At 47.0% G+C, this 19,742-nt stretch overlaps 1 long non-coding RNA gene across 1 annotated transcript; it reads right to left on the reverse strand.

Moving 5' to 3' along the window:
- Positions 1 to 934: 934 nt before the first annotated feature.
- On the reverse strand, positions 935 to 18,400 carry LOC116967956. The gene is made up of 2 exons (XR_004410364.1): positions 18,368 to 18,400; positions 935 to 1,042 (listed from the first exon to the last, which is right to left on the reverse strand). It is a non-coding gene; the product is annotated as an uncharacterized LOC116967956 (long non-coding RNA).
- Positions 18,401 to 19,742: the final 1,342 nt, after the last annotated feature.

Below are 19,742 nucleotides of genomic sequence, written 5' to 3' on the forward strand. Positions count from 1 at the left end.
TGACATACAATGTGGTGGGCTTGTCTCCGTCAACAGAGCGCGCCAGGAGAAACATATTCAAATTCGTCGGAAAACTTGAGACTCCTTTCCACCGATAGGCTTCTGACGTGTTCCCCCTTTCTTATACTACTTCGATCCACGTCCTAGACCGTTCGACTCTATTCAGTCATGCGGTTCATTTGCACATTTACGTTTCTCACCATATCTGATTAGGTTATATTTGCCACAGATAATACGCAGCCGACGTAAACAAGTGAGGAAAACACAAAGTGATGGAGGAATTCCGCGGTCAGCTGCATCTGGGCAGGTAATGGAGAAATGAGGTTTTGTATCGGGACCACGAAGAGGTATGTGGAAGACCCATCAGGAAACATTATCCGTCCATTCCCACTGCAAAGGTTGCCTGACCCACTGAGTTCTTACCTAGTCCAACCTCACCACCTTTGAACGTACATCCCTCCGCTCAATGTGCAGCAAGCCTAACATTATAATCAAACCCGCCAAAAAGGGAGCTGCCGTGGTAGTCTGGCGCGCTGATATCTACCGGCCTGAGGCCAGGCAATAACTTGCAGACACATCCTCTTACTTATCCTTGGACCATGATCCCACAGATGAGCACCAGCGCATAATCTCAGACACCATTACTGATGTAATCACTTTGGCTGTTTCCTTTCACCAGTTTCTCGCAGACATTTCTGTCCTGGATCTATTCCATTGACAGAGTGAGGCTAAATACAAATTGGAGGAACATCACCTCATATTTCGCATAGGCAGCTTACAGCCCAGTGCTATGAATATTGATTTCTCTCACTTCATGTAGCCCCTGTAATCCTTCTCCCTCTATTTTTCCTCAACCCAAGGCGCACTAGCTTCTCAATTTCAGCAAACAAAAGCTTACAATGACATGTTTCCTGTATCATCGTTAGGTTTTTTGCATTCCTTTCAATCATTGGTCTTTATCTCTTCACATTACCGTCTATAAGTATCGTTACCTTTATCCTTAACCAGTCTGAAGAAGAGTCTTGACCCGAAACGTCACACACTCCATCACGCCAGAGACGCTGCGTTTCTCACTGAGTTACTCCAGATATCGAACACCCTCGTCTTGCTGTTATACCGGGCGAGGTTTTTTTTATTTGTCCTGGCTCCATATTACTAACTTCGTTATCTCCAACCTGCACTTAGTTTCCCCATTGCTCTTGGTCCGGCGCATCAGAGTGGCGTCATCTGCAAATTTGTAGATCGGGTTTGAGCCGACATTGGCCGTAAGATGTGAGCGGAAAGGAAATATTGCGGGGGACCGCGATCGAATAGTTCAGGCGTATTTTTTTTTTTGCGCAGCAGGTGTTGTCACCTGTCCTCACTGATTGTCAGAAACTCGAGGATCCAATGACAGAATGTTTGCTGATTCCTGGGATCAGTTGGTGTTGCAGATTAGTTACAGAGGAAAATCAGCTGACATATGTGCACTGTCCGCGACGGGGTAGGTTGGGAGATCGGGACTGTATTCTTCGCTTACGGTTATGTTAATTAGTCTAAAAACAACGGCGAAAGATTTCTTCCTGCATCTGGTGGTCCGTGCTTTCACACGTTTGTATTTTCTGCCGCAATGAGGAGGGGAGGACGGAATAACAGATGAAATTAGTCTTTGCTTAAAATAAATATTAAAGTATGCAACGAGTGTTACGTTTAATCTGACTTTGTATATTGATATTACAGCGAGCTGTGAACAACGCGGTGCATTCTGCATATGGTGGGGGAAATTGCCCAAAGCATCACCGGTTCCCCACTCCTTCCATTGAGTCTGTCCAAAGCAAGCGTTGTCTGCGAAGGGCGCTCAGCAACGCCAAGGACAGCTCTCACCCCAACCACATACTGTTTACCCTCCTACCATCCGGGAGGCGCAACAGGTCTCTCCGTTGCCGGACCAGCAGGCCCACGAACAGCTTCTTCCCTGCGGTTGTTACACTACTCAACACTGTACCTCGGTGATTGCCAATTACCCCCCCCCCCCCCCGACACCCCTCCCGTCAGGAAAACAATACGATGACTGTATGCACGTAAATAGATTTATTCATTGCTCATATTTATGTCGCTCTTCTAAGGAGATGCTAACTGCATTTCGTTGTCTCTGTACTGTACACTGCACAATTGCAATAAAGTTTAATCTGAATCTGAATCTGAATCTTGCAAGGGCGGTGTGGGCCAAGCACGTCGGCTTCTCGGAGCAGGGGTGAACCCAACGTAACAGTGCTCCGCAGGAAGGATCGTATTTGGTCGTTTAGGGCGCTGCTTCTAGCTTAGTTTAGGCACACTTCTCTCTGAGCTGGGGAGTGCTATATTTGCATACTCAGCACGGGAAAAGGACCGATGTTCGTTCCACACACAACAAATCCACCCTCACTCCGTGTGACCCTCTCGCCACGACCAGTCTAGTGTCTTTTGTATATAGAGCATTCATATCCTCCCGTTCTGGTCTATTTGGGAACTACTATGCTACTCCTAAAACCCAAGTAATCAAGATCCCAATCCATGGATCCGCTTTAATTTACAACCCCATCCAGGCATTCTCTCTGCTCCACGTTCCTCCGTCCTGCGACGTACTGTAATCAAAGCACCGTCCCAGGAAATTCTAATCCACATTTTCCCCGTCCCAGTCCTTCTGTAATCCTCCCCCTTTCCCACTCCGTGTCAGTAACTGTGAAATCCACTTCATTCTTCCAAGACACTGTGTAATTCACACCCATCGCCCGCTCAAAGATTCTATGTGATCCACACTCGCCGCCTCGGAACACAAACTCTATATAATCTACAAATCTCCGCTCCGGAACCTTGTCTAGTCAACACCTCCCCGTCCCTGGACTGTTTTATCAACATCCCCGGATCTGGACACTGTATGTTAATACACCCCAGAGTACAGGGCCATGTGCAATCTAAAACCCGACCCGCGGTTGTGATTCATGTATAATCAGTGACATCACGTGTAATACGAGGACTTAGGTCACTGACCCGGGGCAATAAGCACAACCACTCTCCGACTTGGGTCCCTGGACCCAGTGTGGTCCACACACATGTGTCACGACGCCGTCACTGTTCAGTCCAGATACATTTTAAAATCCACTGTGTAATCAACCTTCCACGCATCCCCAATCTCAGTACCAGTAACACTGTGTGCTCCAGGACCATATGTCCATATGTAGTCAATATGATTTGTCACCGGACGCGGTGGAATCCGCACCACCGAGCCCGACGCTGTTTTTAATACAAATTATCCGTCCTAGAACTCTGTATGATCTCATGGTGTCATGTCACGGTGCATTCATCATCGACTTTCCTGGAACTATGTATAATTCACAACCTCGGTCCGAGGAACCACTACCCAGTGTAATGCGCATAGACCGGATGGGACCGTTTGTATTCCACAGCCCCGTCCCCGAGCCAGTGTCCATGTGTGTTCAGTATCCCAGGTCCAGGACAATGTGTAATCCACACACACTTTTCCGCACCGGGGAACCTGTACAATCCCAACCAAGGCAGGGTGCTCCAAACACTTGGACCCGAAACCCAGTTCACACAAAGCACTCTCCGACAAACTGCAACACTCAGCAGTAGCGAAATTCGCAGTCCGAGGTCTGCACCCATCGAGAGACATACCCTGCCACCGGGGCAGAAGCCAGTGGAGGCCAGATCACTGGATGGATTCAAGGGAGAGTTCGATAGAGCTCTAGGGACTAGTGGAGTCAAGCTATATGAGTAGAAGGCATTTACGGGTTATTGATTGGGGACGATCAGCCTTGATCACAATGGATGGCGGTGCTGGATCTAAGGGCACAATGGCCCCTCCTGCACCTATTTTCTATGTTTCTATCACACCTTTTCCTAGGATAGCCTGAACCAACTCGAGGTGATCCCCTGCCCTCACTGCTGCTTCTGTCATGGATGGGGGGAGGGGGGATGGAGAGGGGGGTGCAGATGATGTCCGCGAAGGAGATTGCGGATCGCAGGGGGACCTTACAGCCGGGACATTCTGGCGGCCAGAAGCAACGCTGAATATGCCGTGGAACATTTTCCCAATTTCACATATGCCAGACCGATCCCCTGCATGGCACATCGTCCCCTCTGGCAGACAAGTCCTCCCCTCTGCGAAGCACGTATGTCCCTCCGCCGGACACGGCCGCCATCCACCAGATACAACTGACTCTTCTCCACACATGTTTGCCTCTCTTCTACATACGTCTGCCTCTGTGCCAGACCCATCTGCTCCTCTACACAGGCACGTCTGGACCTCCAACAGTCACGCCTCCTCGCCAGAGGTCATTGTAGAGGGAGGTGGAATATCAACTCTGGTTATGAAATCATTCAAACATGTACCTGCCGAAGAAAGATTGGGATGGATATGGATCAAAAGCTGGCAAATGAGAAATGTTTTGAATTGGCATTTTGGCCGGAATATGCCAGTGGAGCCTGTCATAGAGGCATTGAGTGATACAGCGTGGAAACAGGCCCTTCGGCCCAACTTTCCCGCACCGGCCAACAAGATCAATTTCTCAGGGGGTGCAGCAGCCTCTATGGAGCGAAGGAAAAAGGCAACGTTTCGGGCCGAACCCCTCCTTCAGAAAGCCGCTGAGTTTCTCCAGCTTTTTTTTGTGTACCGGTACCTTCGATTTTCCAGTATCTGCAGTTCCTTCCTAAACAAGATCAATTTCTCTCCTGGGATAAATACATATCTTTTGTATCGTATTGTAAGTTACAGCTACCCTAGACCCATCTTCCCGCGTTTAGACCATACTTCCAAACCTGTCCTGTCCATGTACCTGATAAATTGTTTATTAAACGTTTTGATAGTCCTAAGTTCACAATCTCCTCTGACACCTGGTTCCATACACCCACAACCCTTCGTGTGAAAATATTACCCTCTCAGATTCCTACTAAACCTCTTCCCATTCACCTTAAACCCTTGTGCCCTGGTCCTCGATTAATCTACTCTGGGCAAATGACACTGAACATCTACCCGATCGATTTCTCTCATGATGTTATACATCTCTATAAGATCACCCCTCATCGGCCTACGCTCCAAAGAACAGAGTTCCAGCCTACTCCACCTCTCCCTATATCTCAGGCCATCTAGTCCTGGCAACATCCTCTAAATATTCGATGTAGCATGCAGGGGGGAATTTTGTAGTTCACCCGCACCTATTTCTGACTTTACTCAGATAGGACAAGAGACAAAAAAAATACAGCTGGTAGATCAGCGATGTGTCTATCAAACGTTGATTTATTAAAAAGCCTTATCAATGTATAACAAGAAGCAATGTAACAAGCCCAAACTGCTTCCGATAAATTTGGTCATTTGCGAATATCAAGCCAGCCCTGAAATCCGCCCGAGTATTGGGATGCCCAGATTTCATTAAACTCTTCCACCTGTACTGTGATAATGAAAGAATGTGCTGACAGCTATAGTCACATAAAACGTGGGGACAGTGTGAGGCCTGTAGCATACTAGTAAATTAAATAAAGCCCAGTGGTGTCGGTGCTGCACCGATATGCTCAATCACTTGAGTGTGCAACATGGACAATTGAGTTTAAAGAGGTGATGGTGGAGGCAAATACAATAATGCTATTTAACAGTCTTATAGGTTGGCACGTTTCATGAGATGGCGGAGTCGGGGGTTATGGGGAGAAGGCGGGAACGGGATACTGATTGGGGATGATCAGCCATGTCCACATTGAATGGCGGTGCTGGCTCGAATTATCCGAATGGCCTATTCCTACATCTATGTCTATTGCCTATTGTCTATTAGCACATGTATATGCAGGTAATGCAAGGATATTTGTTATATCGAATCAGATAAGATTTGGGCTTGGTATTATGTTCGGCGCATACATCATGTGTCCGCTCCTGAACTGTACTGTCCTGTGTTCTGTTTGATCGTACGACTGTCACTGGTCAAAACAGGATACAGATACATACGATACGATACAATAGAACTTTATTCATCCTCGGAGGGAAGTTGGTCTGCCAACAGTCACAACACACAACAAGGTGCAGGAAATCTTGAAATTAAAATTAAATTAAAAATTGAAAAATGAAAAAGACTAGGGACTGTGGCGGGCTGCTGTGTGTACATCGCCTCAACCGGAACGAACGAAGAAATAAATAAACAAAGGCGTATTCCTGGGCAGAGGATTCTAACCCCCCACCCCCCCCCCCCCCCCAATCCATCCCCTACACCGGATCCCCCGATGTTCTCCCAACGTTCCTCATGGCGGACCGCTGACGCCGGGTCTCCCAATGACCTCCATTCTCCCCTCCCATCACGCTCATCTACGGCAGATCGAGGGTCGATCGCGAGGCCTAAACGCCGCAGACGCTCCCGCTGGCGCCGAGGCTCCCGTTGACGCCGAGGCCCCATCTAACTCCCTCTTAAATATAGCCAATGAAGTGGCCTCAACTACCTTATGTGGCACTGAATTCCACAGATTCGCCACTCTCTGTGTAAAAAATGCTTTTCTCATCTAGGTCCTAAAATACTTCCATCTTATCATTAAACTGTGACCCCTTGTTCTGGACTTCCCCACCACCGGGAATAATCTTCCTGCATCTAGCCTGTTAACCCCTTAAAACTTGTGTAAGTTTCTATTAGACCCCCCCCCCCCCCTCAATCTTCTAAATTCTAGCGAGTACAAGCCGAGTCTATTCAGTCTCTCTTCCTATGAAAGCCCTGCCATCCCAGGAATCAGTCTGGTGAACCTTATCTGTACTCCCTTTATGGCAAGAATGTCTTTCCTCAGATTAGGAGACCAAAACTGTACGCAATACACCAAGCCCCCGTACAACTGCCGTAGAACCTCGCTGCTCTTATACTCAAATCCTTTAGCAATGAAGCAAGTGTTAGCTGTGAGGAGGATGCTAGGAGGCTGCAAGGTGACTTGGATAGGTTGGGTGAGTGGGCGAATGCATGGCAGATGCAGTATAATGAAGGGGTATCCACTTTGGTGGCAAAAACAGGAAAGTAGACTCATATCTGAATGGTGGCCGATTAGGAAACGGGGAGATGCAACGAGACCTGGGTGTTATGGTACACCAGTCGTTGAAAGTAGGCATGCAGGTACAGCAGGCAGTGAAGAAAGCAAATGGTGTGTTAGCATTGCTAGCAAAATGATTTGAGTATAAGAGCAGGGAGGTTCTACTGCAGTTGAACAGTGTCTTGGTGAGACCACATCTGGAGTATTGAGTACCGTTTTGGTCTCCTAATCTAAGGAAATACATTCTTGCCATAGAAGGAGTACATAGAAGGTTGACCAGACTGATTCCTGGGATGGCAGGACTTTCATTTGAAGAAAGACTGGATAGACTCGGTCTGTACATGCTAGAATTTAGAAGATTGAGGGGGGTTCATATAGAAACTCACAACATTCTTAAGGGGTTGGACAGGCTAGATGCAGGAAGATTATTCCCGATTTTGGGGAAGTCCAGAACTAGTGGTCACAGTTTAAGGGTAAGAGGAAAATCTTTTCGGATCGAGATGAGAAAATCATTTTTTACACAGAGTGGTGAATCTGTGCAATTCTCTGCCACAGAAGGTAAGGCAAGGCAAGGCAAGTTTATTTGTATAGCACCTTTCAAGAACAAGGTAATTCAAAGTGCTTTACAAAAAACATTAAACGCATTGGAAAGAAACATATATAAAATGACATTTAGATGTTAAACGATTATTAGATTATTCAGATTCAATAAGTACAAAATTAAAAACAATCAAATAAAATATTTAAAATAGAATAAAACCAGGAATAGAAGTTACAGTGCAGTATAGGTAATTAACAAATTGTATTGTTTACTGAAATGCAGCGGCAAACAGAAAAGTCTTCAGTCTAGATATAAAAGAGCTGAGAGTTGCAGCAGACCTGCAGTTTTCTGGGAGTTTGTTCCAGATATGTGGTGCATAAAAACTAAATGCTGCCTCTCCATGTTTAGTTCTGACTCCGGGGACACAGAGCAGACCTGTCCCAGACGATCTGAGAGGTCTGGGAGGTTCGTAGCTAAGCAGAAGATCAGACATGTATTTTGGCCCTAAACCATTCAGTGCTTTGTAAACCAACAGTAGTATTTTGAAACCAATTATTTGACAGACAGGAAGCCAGTGTAAAGACCTCAGAACTGGAGTAATGTAATCTACTAATGTGATCTACTTGTAGCTGGCCTCAGCTACAGGTAGCCGAGGCCAGCTCATTTGCTATATTTAAGAGGGAGTTAGATGATGCCCTTGTGCGTAAAGAGATCATGCGGTATGGAGAGAAGGGTGGGATGGAATACTGAGTTGGATGATCAGCCATGATCATGTCGAATGGCGGTGCAGGCTCGAAGGACCAAATGGCCTACTCTTGCACCTATTTTCTATGTGTCTATGTTTCTATGAATGCGAACATATCATTCCCTTTCTTCATTGCCTGCTGCACCTGCATGCCTACTTTCAATGACTGGTGTACCATGTCACCCACGTCTCGTTGCATCTCCCCTTTTCCTAATCGGCAACAATTCAGATAACAGTCTACGTTCCTGTTTTTTGCCACCAAAGTGGATAACCTCACATGCTTCCACATTATACTGCATCTGCAATGCATTTGCCCACTCAGCCAACCTATCCAAGTCACCTTGCAGCCTCCTAGCATCCTGCTAATGGCTAACATTGCCCCCCCCCCCCCCCCCAGCGTTGTGTCATCGGCAAAGTTGGAGATGTTGCATTAAATTCCCTCATCTAGATTATTAATATATATTGTAAATGGCTGGGGTCCCAGCACTGAGCCTTGCGGTGCCCCACTAGTCAGTGCATGCCATTCTGAAAAGGACCCGTTTACTGCTACTCTTTGCTTCCTGTCTGCCAGCCAGTTCTCTATCCACATCAATACTGAACCCTTAATACCGTGTGCTTTACGTTTGCATACTAATCTCTTATGTGGGATGTTAGGCGCTTCCCCCCCCTGGTGAATGCTATGTACTTACTTCTCTGTTTCTATCCCAAGTACAGGCCTCGTGGCTGTGAGTCTGGAATCGAGGGGTTAAAGGCTCCTGTACCCGATTGGCCCAGCTGCGTCAGGTGACGGGTGACTCATCTGGAGTATAAAGACCAGAGCTTCCCAGAATTCCCTCTCTTCGTCGTGGACTCTGACTGAAGCAGTCTGTTGGTGGGGGCCGAGGCAGCCTGACCACATGGCATAGAACTTTGTGTATTTTCACCATTCCTTGTTGATAGATATTGTATTGGGACGGATAAGGGCTGACCTTAGAGTTTACATGTATTTTGGTTTCAGGGTTGTATCTCTTTGGGCAAGTTTTGGAATCTCCGGTTCGACGGCCCATGGTGTGGTTGGCTGGAGCATTGTTAAATTGTTTGTCGGTTTATCCATATCCCTGACTGGGTTGTTTATATCAGGTTTGAGTTTTGTGTTCAAATGAATTATTAAAACTGTTTTTGAACCTGAACCTGGTTTTTGACTTGTGTTACGTGGCTCTGAAGTACTTGCATTCGGGAGTCGTAACAAAATGGGGGCTCGTCCTAAGTTTTGAGGACCCTAGACGTTTTTAGGGGGTATTTTTGGTAGGCTTCTGGACTGAGGAAGTCTGTGTGTTGAGAGGGAATTTTTTCTTCCCTGTTTGTGGTAGCATTAAGGCCCAAGTTTTAGCTGGTGGTTTGGGGCTACTTTAGAAATGGAATTTAAGGTGAAAGAATTTGTTGAGGCTCCTAGTCGGGAGTTGTTTGATAGATGTACGAAAGAGCATTTGATTTTGCTGGCTGAGAACTATGCCGTGCCTATTGACAAGCATTCAAAGAAACACTCCATTAAATCGGAGTTGTGGGCTGCGTTGGTGGAGGCTGGGGTTTTGCCTGGTGGTGCAGACAGTCCCCCACCTTCTGTTCAGCCAGTTCAGAACATGGAGGCCATCATTAAACTGAAGGAGATGGAGCTTGAGTCACAGAGAGTTGCCTCTTTGTTAAAAGAGAAAGAGCTCATGCATGTTCTTGAAATGAAACGGCTTGAGGAGGAAACCAAAAGGGCTGAATTTCAGCTGCGGGAAAAAGAAATTGATAATTCCCGGGTTTCTTCTAGGGAACGGGAGTTTGATATGAGCAAGAACATCCGCCTGGTTCCCCCATTTCGTGAGGAGGATGTGGACAAGTATTTCACAGTGTTTGAACGGGTGGCTTTGTCCTTGAAGTGGCCTAGGGACGTGTGGACCTTGCTATTGCAGTGTGTCTTTGTGGGTAAAGCACGGGAGGTGTACTCGTCTTTATCTGTTGAAAGCAGTCTGGACTATGAGTGTGTGAAGTCTACAGTATTAAGGGCTTATGAATTAGTTCCAGAGGCGTACCGGCAGAAGTTCCGGCGCTTTAGGAAGTTTGATAGTCAGACTTATGTGGAGTTTGCTAGGGAGAAGGAGGCACTTTTTGACAGGTGGTGCGCTTCTCAAGGAGTGAAGGATTTTGAGCTACTGCGGGCCTTGATGATTATGGAAGACTTTAAGAACTGTCTCCCTGAGAGGGTTACTACTTACCTTAATGAGCAGAAGGTGAATGAGGTGTCTAAGGCTGCAGTGTTGGCAGATGAGTATGTATTGACTCATAAATCTGATTTTGTTGGGCGATCCTATAGTTTTGGTGCACGGCCGGTTGATCGTGGTGGTGTCGCCGGTGGCAGTGTCAAAGCTGTTTCTGTGCCTGCAAATGGCAGCACGTTGATACAGGGGGATGTCCGAGCTGATAAGGTTGACAGAAAAGTAAGGACTGATGAAGGTCCTGTGTGCTACTATTGTAGAAGGAGAGGGCACATGTTAAAGTCGTGTCCCGTTCTGAAGCAGAAAAATGCAAAGCCTGTGGCTTTGGTGGGTGCACAGAAGGCACCTGTCGTACCTGAGGTGCCTGATTCTGATGAGTGTAGGAATTATTCTGCGTTCATCATGAATGGTTTTGTTTCTCTAGAGGATGGGGGTGATAGAGTTCCAGTATCCATCTTGCGTGATACTGGTGCTACTCAGTCCTTTATATTGGATGATGTACTGCCGTTTTCTGGGGAATCATCGGTTGGGTCAAGTGTCCCAGTGGTAGGATTCGGGATGGATGACATGTTAGTGCCTTTGCATACCGTGCGTCTCGAGTCCGAGTTGGTTTCAGGCCGGGTAACTGTTGGGTTACGGCCGTGTTTTCCCTTTGAGGGAGTTTCTGTGATTTTGGGGAATGACTTGGCAGGAGGTAGGGTTTTAGTCACTCCTGAGGTGACGGCTGTTCCGATGGTGCAGAGTCCTGATAAATTGGCTATGCAGTATCCAAAGGTCTTCGCAGCTTGTGCTGTCACGAGGGCTATGGCTAAGAGCCAGGCGAAGTTTGAGGATGTGGTGGACCTGAGTGAGAGCATTTTTGGGGATCAGGATGATAGATCCTGTGTTGTGAAGGGTGTTTCTCCATCTCAAGATGGGATAGTGTCTGGAAATGTGCCGGTGTCACTGTCACGTGACCGGCTGGTTGAGGAGCAAAAGAGTGATCCAGGTTTATCTGATCTGTGCGACTGCGCAGTGCCTGAGGGGGATATGGATTCCACAGCAAAGGGGTATTTTCTAAGGGATGGCTTACTGATGCGAAAGTGGTCTCCCTTGGATATATCTGGGCATGATGATTGGAGCGTGGTTGATCAGATTGTGATGCCTCGTCGGTATAGGGACGAGATACTCTGTTTGGCTCATGATGGTCCTCTGGGTGGACATTTGGGGGTCAATAAGACGTATGACCGCATCTTACGGAATTTTTTTTGGCCAGGGTTGAAAAAGGACGTGAAACAGCACTGCAGGTGTTGTCACATTTGCCAGGTGGCAGGAAAGCCGAACCAATCGATTGTTCCTGCACCTTTATATCCAATCCCTGTGGTCGGTGAGCCGTTTGAGCGGATTCTAGTTGATTGTGTGGGCCCTCTACCTCGGACAAGGGGGGGCAACAGGTTTTTATTAACAATTATGTGTGCGACTACCCGCTTTCCGGAGGTGGTCCCTTTGCGTAGAATTACTGCCCCTGCAATTGTTAAGTCTCTCACTAAGTTTTTTTCGTTGTTCGGTTTGCCCAAGGTTGTGCAAAGTGACCAAGGTACCAACTTCATGTCGAAGGTTTTTAGTCAGGTAATGAAGTTGTTAGATATTAAGCATTGTTACTCCAGTGCGTATCATCCTGAGAGCCAGGGAGCTCTCGAGAGGTTTCACCAGACTTTGAAATCTATGTTGAGGACTTACTGCCTGGAGTTTGAAAAAGACTGGGATGAGGGGGTTCATCTAGTTATGTTTGCGGTGCGTGAGGTCGTGCAGGAGTCTTTAGGGTTCAGTCCTGCTGACCTGGTGTTCGCGCATACTGTACGTGGTCCGTTGAGGGTCCTGAAGGAGAAATGGTTGCAGGAGGATACAAAACGAAGTATTTTAGACCACGTCTGTACTTTTCGCTCTAGACTGAGGAGGGCATGCGAACTGGCAATGGGTAATCTTGCCTCTGCTCAGTCTAGGATGAAGGACTGGTTCGACAGGAAGGCTTCTAGTAGGAATTTTTCTCCAGGTGACAAGGTCCTGGTGTTGTTGCCTATTCCTGGTTCCAGTCTGCAGGCTCGGTATAGCGGTCCCTATCAGGTGGTTAAGAAGGTTGGTGAGAGGGATTACGTTATTGGTACCCCTGATCGGAGGCGTAAGACTCAGCTCTGTCATGTTAACATGATGAAACAGTACCATGAGCAGGAGCCTGTGGAGGTTGATGGGTCGGAGCTATGTCCTTCTAAGCCTGTTTTGGCTGCAGTGGTGCTGCCCCCTGACACGGGTGGTGATGTGGAGGAGGCACGGTTGTCTGTGGCAGTGACGCAGGGAAAGCTGTGTAACTCTGAGGCTTTGGAGACGCTTCCCTTGCGGTTGGCTCATTTGACTGGAAGTCAGCGGGGTGACCTGCTTGCTTTGGTGAAGTCAAATGTGTCACTGTTCTCGGATGTGCCTTCTCAGACGTCTGTGCTGCAGCATGACATTGACGTGGCCGGTGCTACGCCAATTAAACAGCATCCGTATCGGGTCAACCCTGACAAGCGTAATCGTCTAAGAAGTCAGGTTGACTATATGCGGCGGCATGGCATTGCTGAACCTAGTTGTAGCCCGTGGAGTTCTCCGTGTCTACTGGCGACGAAGGCAAATGGGGAGGACAGGTTTTGCACGGACTATCGGAAATTAAATGGTGTAACTAAGCCGGATTGCTATCCTCTTCCACGGATGGAGGATTGCGTGGATCGTGTGGGAAGTGCATCTTTTGTGTCTAAGTTGGACTTGTTAAAAGGCTATTGGCAAGTCCCTTTGACTAGGCGGGCGAGGGAGATCTCTGCGTTCGTTACGCCTGATGACTTTCTTCAGTACACGGTAATGGCATTTGGGATGCGCAATGCGCCGGCAACCTTCCAACGGTTGGTGAACATTGTATTGTCTGGTTTGTCCTTCTGTGAGGCATATCTTGATGATTTGGTTGTGTGCTCCAGGTCGTGGATCGAACACATCGGTCATCTGAAGGAGGTATTTCATCGTCTAGCGGAGGCAAACCTAACGATCAATCTGGGGAAGTGTGAGTTTGGCCAGGCCACGGTAACGTATCTGGGTAAAGTAGTGGGCCGGGGTCAGGTTCGCACTCTCAAGGAAAAGGTGGGGCATATCGTCGCATTTCCTGCTCCAACCTCTAGGACTGAACTCCGTAGGTATCTGGCTATGGTTGGGTACTATAGAGGATTCTGTCCAAACTTCTCTGCGGTGGCTGCCCCTTTGACGGATTTGCTGAGTCCGAAGGTAGCTTTTGTGTGGTCCGCAGAGTGTCAACAAGCCTTTGATCAGACCAAAAGTCTTCTGGTGCGCGCACCTGTGCTTGCGGCACCTGATTTTGAGCGTCCATTTAAGCTGGCCGTAGATGCTAGTGATCGTGGGGTTGGTGGAGTTCTTCTACAGGATGATCCAGATGGGGTGGAGCATCCAGTTTCGTACTTCTCTAAGAAGTTTAATCGTCATCAGAAGTGGTACTCCACCATTGAGAAAGAAACCCTTGCGGTTGTAATGTCTCTGACTCATTTCGAGGTTTATGTTGGCTCCTCGAATGTCCCTGTCATCGTACTCACGGATCATAATCCTTTGGTATTCTTACAGAATATGCGGAATAAGAACCGGCGGTTAATGAGCTGGAGTTTGCAGCTGCAAGATTACAACTTGGAGATCAGACATATCCGTGGCAAAGATAATGTATTGGCTGATGCATTGTCGCGCCAGTGATGTCTGCTACGGAATAGTTGCTGAAATTTGGTGGTGTTTTTTTTGTTCATTTTCAGAAACTTATTCAGTATCTTTGGGTGGGGGTGTTAGGCGCTTCCCCCCCCCTGGTGAATGCTATGTACTTACTTCTCTGTTTCTATCCCAAGTACAGGCCTCGTGGCTGTGAGTCTGGAATCGAGGGGTTAAAGGCTCCTGTACCCGATTGGCCCAGCTGCGTCAGGTGACGGGTGACTCATCTGGAGTATAAAGACCAGAGCTTCCCAGAATTCCCTCTCTTCGTCGTGGACTCTGACTGAAGCAGTCTGTTGGTGGGGGCCGAGGCAGCCTGACCACATGGCATAGAACTTTGTGTATTTTCACCATTCCTTGTTGATAGATATTGTATTGGGACGGATAAGGGCTGACCTTAGAGTTTACATGTATTTTGGTTTCAGGGTTGTATCTCTTTGGGCAAGTTTTGGAATCTCCGGTTCGACGGCCCATGGTGTGGTTGGCTGGAGCATTGTTAAATTGTTTGTCGGTTTATCCATATCCCTGACTGGGTTGTTTATATCAGGTTTGAGTTTTGTGTTCAAATGAATTATTAAAACTGTTTTTGAACCTGAACCTGGTTTTTGACTTGTGTTACGTGGCTCTGAAGTACTTGCATTCGGGAGTCGTAACATGGGACTTTGTCGAAAGCCTCCCGAGAGTCCAGATATAACACATCCACTAGTTATCCCTTGTCCACTTTACTAGTTACATCCTTGAAAAATTCTATAAGTTTCGTCAGACATGATTTACCTTTTACAAATCCATGCTGACTTTGTCCAATCAATTCACCACTTTCCAAATGTGCTGCTCTCCCATCTTTAATAACTGACTCCAGCATTTCCCCACTACCGATGTTAGGCTAACTGGTCTGTAATTCCCCGTTTTCTATCCCTCACTTTTTAAAATGAGGGGTTACATTAGCTACCTTCCAATCCTCAGGAACGACTCCAGAATCTAAAGAGTTTTGAAATATTATCACGAATGCATGCACTATTTCTGGGGCTACTTCCTTAAGTACTCTGGGATGCAACTTATCTGGCCCTGGGGATTTATCTGCCTTTAATCCATTCAATTTACCTAACACGACTTCCCGGCTAACCTGGATTTCACTCAGTTCCTCCATCTCATTTGACCCCCGTTCGCTTGCTATTTCCAACAGATTGTTTATGTCTTCGTTAGTGAAGACAGAACCAGAGCAGTTATTGAGTTGGTCTCATATTCCTCACGTCATTGTCTCTCTGGCCTGGGGCCACATGACAAATTCACAACAAAACAAACCCGATGAAGCGTACTTTTACCATTATTAATGTACCAATCCTGTCTAATATCAGCCATGATCATATTGAGTGGCGGTGCAGGCTCGAAGGGCGGAATGGCCTAATCCTGCACATATTTTCCATGTATCTAATGGTTATCCATGGATAGGTAACGTGCAAACATGTCCAATCGTCTGCAGTGGGTTCGCATGAGGGAAACGTTTTGCATGGTGTTACTAGTTAAAATGTATTTGAGCACAGTGCGACGGAACTGGGTAACTGATGGTTTTGTGAGATGTCCTTGTAATGGGTGTGAACCATCAAATGAATTCAATTTGTGTCACATTATCAGTGTAGTCAGCGATGGATTCCTTCCTACTCATTTCAGTTTTTTATTTGTTAAAAAAATTGGAAACCATGTAACATTTTCCTTCCTCTTCACAATTATGCGTCACATTGTGTTGGTCTATCACACACAATCCAAATTAAATACATTTACGTTTGTGGTTGTAACGTGACAAAATGTGGAAAAGTTCAAGGCGTATGAATACTTTTGCAAGCCACTGTAAGAGGGAGTTAGATGTGGGCCTTGTGGCTAAAGGGATCAGGGGGTATGGAGAGAAGGCAGGTACAGGATACTGAGTTGGATGATCAGCCATGATCAAATTGAATAGCGGAGGTTGTTTGCGGTATCATGGGGGTGGGGCAGGAGCCATCGAAGGAGTCCAGAGGGGAAGTGACCGGAGCAGATTCACACCGGTTGCTTGTCGCTGGTCGCTGGTCGCTGGTCGTTCACCTCTGCCGAGATCAGATTCTCCGCTTTCCGTTTGGCGACATTTCCCGTGCCGGACTAGTCGCTGGTCGCTGGTAGCCGGTCGCTTCGCTGGTCGCTTCGCTGCTCGCTTCGCTTGTCGCTTCACTATCCGCTACGCTGGTCGCTCTCCTCCGCCGGGATCAGATCTCCCCTTTCCGTTTGGCGACATCGGCGCCATCTCCGTTAACGCCCCGGGCTGCGCTGGGCAGGTCTTCGCGGGAACGGGTCGCCTTTTCCAGTCCTTTCCTCCGAAAGTTGTGTCCGTTTGGAGACCTCCGCCGGCCATCCTGCGCCTCCCGCAGCTGCAGGGACAACGCAATGGCGCAGGAAGGAGCGGATTGTCGCGCGGAGTGAAAGTAGAAGGGACCAATCCGCGCGGCGCTGTATGGCAGAAGAGGCAATCGATATGTGCACGTGCGGTTTTTAAGTTATTTAAACCTCGATAACTCTTATCAGCTTATACCGATCGGAACGAAATTTGGTGCGTTGCATTGGTGAGTAAGCAGGGGAAATTGTAGCGCGACCACGCACGGTTTTTGCGCAAATAGATTGACCGCCGTCAAACCGGAAGATAAAAATATCAGAGTTTTAGTTATGTATCGATAGATCTTAATATTAACTAATAATGGTTCAAAGTGGTACACACCTCTTTCCGGCATATCACTGCAGTTCGTTGTTCATGGAGCTACTTCATATCAGTTGACAGATAGATGTGAATTCATAGCCACCGATCTGACAGTAAGGTCGCACTGAATGAAAATGACAATTTCATTAGATTAGGCTGAACACAAAGGTTCAGAGAGAGCTCTTGCTATCGGAGCTGCGGCCTGTTTTTTTTATCAAGTAATCCAACCGAGTATGTGTTCTGTCATGGTGTGGAAACCTAGCACATATGAAAACTGAAATAGACCCATAAATAATCCGGGACAGATATTAAGAAACAGACTAATGCACAATCTGTTTTTATTGTCTTTTTACGCAGGAAATGTTGAGCATATTCAACACCCATTTATATGCAATTATTCCGATCTCCAGGCTGGGGATGAGTCGTTTCTCGATAGCTAAACAATGCACAGGCCGTTTAGAAGCAGTGGGTATATGCACATGGTGCATCTGGCTCACACTGCCTGCACAGGATGCTCTGTCTGACATGTACGGGAATCTATATTAGAGATCTGTAAATGGCGCTTCTTAGCTGGTCCTGCTTGTCACCAAATGAACTATATGAAGGGGGGGGGGGGGGGGGTGCACGTTGAAACATACAGAATAGTGAAAGACTTGGATACAGTGGATGGGGAGATGATGTTTACACCAGTGGGAGTCTTTAGGACTAGAGGCCATGAACTCAGAATTAAAGGACGTTATTTTAGGAAGGAGATGATACAAAGATATTTAGTCAGAGGGTGGTATATATGTGGAATTGTTTGCCATAGAAGGCTGTAGAGGCCAAGTCAGTGTAGACCAATGTAGACCAATCTCAGTTGAACTATGTCTACATCGGTGAGACCAAAGGCAGGCTCGACGAACATTTCGCCGAACACCTCCACTCGGTCCGGATTAACCAACCTGATCTCCATGTGGCTCAGCACCTCAACTCCCCCTCCCATTCCGAATCCGCCCTTTCACTCCTGGGCCTCCTCCATTGCCAGAGTAAGCACCACCCGAAACTGGAGGAGCAGCACCTCATATTCTTGTGCAGTCTGCATCCCGGTGGCCTGAACATTGGCTTATCCAATTTCCGGTAGCCGTTGCAGTCTCCTCCCCTTATTAGCTCTCCCTAAGCCCTCTGGCTCCTCCTCCTCTTCATGTTGAATTCTACAATGTGTTGTGTCATTTTTTATTTTTTTATTTTGGATGTACGGAAAATTAATTATTTATTCTATGTAAGGCACTTTGGTTTCGAGTTGATTTAAACGTGCTATATCAATACAATTTACGTACTTACTTACTTACTTTCCTTCGCTCCATAGATGCTGGTGCACCCGCTGAATTTCTCCAGCAATTGTGTCTACCTACTGTCTTGAACTCTCTGACTGACGAAGGCCAACGTCACAATAATCATATTCTGCACCCCATCAGTGACCATATTATTCTGAAAACTAGTGGTGAGAAAACGTACCGAGCAGGTCGTTCTGTTCTGGGGTTTGTTCTGTATCTTTTCATACCTCCAGTTTCCCTCTCCCTTGACTCTCAGTCTGAAGAACTGTGTGCAGGATAGTGTTCGTGTGCAGGGATCGGTGCGGACTCACTGGGCCGAAGGGCCTGTTTCGGCGCTGTATCTCTCAACTAAACTAAACAGATGGAAATAAAATAGAGCATCTTTGTTGGTTCATTATGATTTGACGGGGCTTTCAAATCTCGCACGAGAAACCTTAGCGGCACGGTGGCGCAGCGTAACAGTGGCTGCCTCACAGCGCCAGAGGCCCGAGTTCTTTCCTGATGACCGGTGCTGCCTGTACGGAGTCTATACGTTCTCGCCGTGACCTGCATTGGTTTTCTTCGACATCTTGCATTTCCTCCCGCTCTTCAAAGACGTACAGGTTGTAGGTTAAGTGGCTTGTTACAAATGTAAATTGGCACTAGTGTGTGTGGGATAGTGTTTGTGTGTGGGGGTTGCTGGTCGGTGCGGACTCGGTGGGCCGAAGGGCAGAGCATCTTTATTGATACATTACGACGACGGGGATTTCAAATCCAGCACGAGATACCTTCAAGAATGGAGCATGCATTTCTATCAGTCATAGAAACAGAAACATAGAAAATAGTTGCAGTAGTAGGCCATTCGGCCCTTCGAGTCAGCACTGCCATTCTATATGATCATGGCTAATCATCTAAAGTCAGTATCCCCGTTCCATCTTTCTCCCCATATCCCTTGATTCCGTTAGCCCTAAGAGCTAAAATTAACTCTCTCTTGAAAACATTTAATTAATTGGCCAACACTGCCTTCTGTGGCAGAGAATTGCACAGATTCACAACTCTCTGGATGCAAAGGTGTATACTTATCTCAGTCCTAAATGGCCTACCCCCTTATTCTTAAACGGTGGCCCCTTGTTCTGGACTCCCCAGTCACTCTGGGTAAAGTCCAGGTGGAGCTGACAATGTTTGAATCTTCCACTTTAAATTAAAGTTAACGGAATAACGGAAGGTTGGAGAAAGAAGTGTATTGATTTATATTTCATCAGAAGCGCGGTTGACATTTGTTACAAAGAGAAATCAACTTTTATTTCAAATAATTTCAAAGTCCCTTCATTAAACGCGGGGACAAGCAGTGTGGAGATTGCATTCTTCACTGCTTGCAGTGACACATCCATGGGCTCCACTGAACAACGTA

Source organism: Amblyraja radiata, chromosome 42 (assembly GCF_010909765.2).
Source record: "Amblyraja radiata isolate CabotCenter1 chromosome 42, sAmbRad1.1.pri, whole genome shotgun sequence".
Taxonomy (NCBI): Eukaryota; Metazoa; Chordata; class Chondrichthyes; order Rajiformes; family Rajidae; genus Amblyraja; species Amblyraja radiata.